At 41.5% G+C, this 2,045-nt stretch overlaps 1 non-coding gene across 1 annotated transcript; it reads left to right on the forward strand.

The window, feature by feature from the left end:
- Positions 1–1,681: 1,681 nt before the first annotated feature.
- LOC141645559 (small nucleolar RNA R71) lies at positions 1,682–1,788 on the forward strand. The gene has a single exon (XR_012545039.1). It is a non-coding gene; the product is annotated as a small nucleolar RNA R71 (small nucleolar RNA).
- The last annotated feature ends 257 nt before the right edge of the window (positions 1,789–2,045 follow it).

Below are 2,045 nucleotides of genomic sequence, written 5' to 3' on the forward strand. Positions count from 1 at the left end.
GCTCTCATAGTCTTGTCAAGATTAAAGGTTATGCTTTCATCTCCTACTTCTAGAGTGAGCTCACCATGTTTTACATCGATCACCGCACCCGCGGTGTGTAGGAAAGGTCTTCCTAGAATGATTGGAATGTTGGAATCTTCCTCCATATCAACAATGACAAAGTCCACCGGGATGAAAAACTTCCCAATTAAATGCGGGGACATCTTCCCATATCCCTAATGGTGTCTTCGTCGATCTATCGGCCATTTGGAGTGTGATATTGGTGCATTTAAGCTCTCCCATCCCCAACCTTTTACTCACCGAGTACGGCATGACACTCACACTAGCCCCTAGATCACATAAGGCTTTGTTGATCGTTGTGTCGCCAATGGTACACGGTATTGAGAAGCTTCCCGGATCCTTTAGTTTTGGAGGTGAACTCCCTTGAAGTATTGCACTACTCACCTTAGTGAAGGCGATAGTCTCAAGTTTCCGGATTGACTTCTTGTTTGTGAGGATATCTTTCATGTATTTCGCATAGGCCGGCACGTGATTGATTAATTCCGTGAAAGGAATCAAGACTTCCAAATTCTTCACAATTTCCATGAACTTTCCAAGTTGATCGTCAAATTTGGGCTTGGCTTGACGACTTGGAAAAGGAAGTCTAATCACAATGGGCTCTTTCTCCTTGACCTTGTCTTCATTTTTCTTTGAACTTTCTTCTTTTGATGATTCTCCATCCTTGGAGTTTTGCACAATTTCTTCCTTATCACTAGCTTCCACAACTTCATCCTCAACTTGCTTCTTTGGTGCTTTATACCTTGTGCCACTTCTCAAGTGAATGGCACTAACCGTTTCATGTCTTGGGGGATTACTTTGAGGTGGTAATTGCCCCTTTTGTCTTTGTGAGCTTGAAGATACTAGTTGAGTCAATTGGGTTTCCAACATTTTGGTGTGAGCTAGGATGTTGTTGATGGTTGTTTCCTTTGCTTGGCTATCTTTTTGCATTTGAGTGAAAAATTCTTGTTGATTCTTTTGCATTTGGAGGACCGCTTTTTGGACATCAAAACCTTGGTCATTTTGGTGATTGTATGGATTTTGATTTTGGTAACCTTGGTTTTGATTGTAAAAGGGTCTTTGATTTTGGTTTCTCATGGGTGGTGGAGTGTATGTTGTTTGAGGGTTTTGAACATTTTGGCTTTTGTATGAGAGATTTGGGTGAAACTTGGTGTTTTCATTGTAATAGTTGGAATAAGGGGTACTACTCTTGTATGCTTGGAAAGCATTCACTTGTTCATTTGTTCCCCTACATTCACTTTGGTCATGTCCCAAATTTCCACAATTCTCACATATCCCACTTGGGATTGATGAGGATGCCGTCATGGCATTAACATGATGCTTTGGTGATTTTGAGACTTCTTCAAGTCTAGCCATAGCTTTTTCAAACTTCAAATTGATTGTGTCAATATGAGCACTAAGTTGAGCACCCAATTGAGTAACGGAGTCCACTTCATGCTTTCCTCCTCTAGTAGCCTTGCGAGGTCTACTATATTGTGAGTTATGGACCGCCATTTCCTCAATTTTGTTCCATGTTTGATTGTCATCAACTTCGGTGAACATTCCATTTGTTCCCATGTTGAGAATGTTTCTTGAATCTTCATATAAACCGTTCCAAAATTGTTGTACCAAAAACCATTCGCTAAGTCCATGGTGAGGACATGAGCGACAAATTCCCTTGAACCGCTCCCAAGCTTCATACAAAGATTCTTCATCCCTTTGCTTAAAACCCGTAATTTGAGCTCTTAGCATGTTAGTCTTTTGCGGTGGGTAGAATTTTTTGTAGAAAGCTAGAGCCAACTTCTTCCAAGAATCTATTCCGAGAGTGGCCTTATCAAGGCCCTTCAACCATTGTTTCGCGGTGCCGATTAGAGAAAAAGGAAATAAGACCCATCGAATTTGGTCTTGAGTCACACCGGTTTGAGAGATCGCATCACAATAGTCGCAAAAGGTTTCCATATGAGAATGAGGGTCTTCACTAGGCATCCCCCCAAATTGGCTCCTTTCGA

The sequence above is a fragment of the Silene latifolia genome, chromosome 2 (assembly GCF_048544455.1).
Source record: "Silene latifolia isolate original U9 population chromosome 2, ASM4854445v1, whole genome shotgun sequence".
NCBI classification, from domain to species: domain Eukaryota; kingdom Viridiplantae; phylum Streptophyta; class Magnoliopsida; order Caryophyllales; family Caryophyllaceae; genus Silene; species Silene latifolia.